Source organism: Monopterus albus, unplaced genomic scaffold (assembly GCF_001952655.1).
Source record: "Monopterus albus unplaced genomic scaffold, M_albus_1.0 scaffold4.1, whole genome shotgun sequence".
Lineage (NCBI taxonomy): Eukaryota > Metazoa > Chordata > Actinopteri > Synbranchiformes > Synbranchidae > Monopterus > Monopterus albus.
Window position 1 is genome coordinate 7654992 of NW_018127884.1, and position 482 is coordinate 7655473.

The following is a 482-nucleotide window of genomic DNA, read 5'->3' on the forward strand; positions in this document are numbered from 1 at the left end:
ACCAGCGGCAAAGCAGAGTGAATGAGATGCCACTTAATGCCTTGTGAATTTCACTGGCCTCAGGCCTCTTATCATCAGCCCAGCCTATTCATACTGCTACCTAAGCTTGAAAAAGAGGAACATTTCCCCAACTGGGCACTGTCACACTGATGGAGCCCTGCCAGATTTAGTCACCACTGACCACACATACAGGTACTTGCAGACACACAAACTCAGGGATACTAGCTCAAACCTGGACTACAGCTCTCTGTCCAATTGAGTTTGCAGGACTAGTAGCAGAACATAATAGGGTTTTCACACAGAGGCACTCCAGCTAGAAAGAGTGGCAGGGAAGGATGGTTTTGGGGGGGAGTCAGTGGGTGTGACACAGATGAAGAAGGGGAAGGAAGGAGAAAAGGCAGTCAATGATAATGTATGGGCTGTCTGCAGTGCTCCATAGGTGGAGAAAAGAGCGCAGTAGTGCATTTAAAAAGAAGATTATC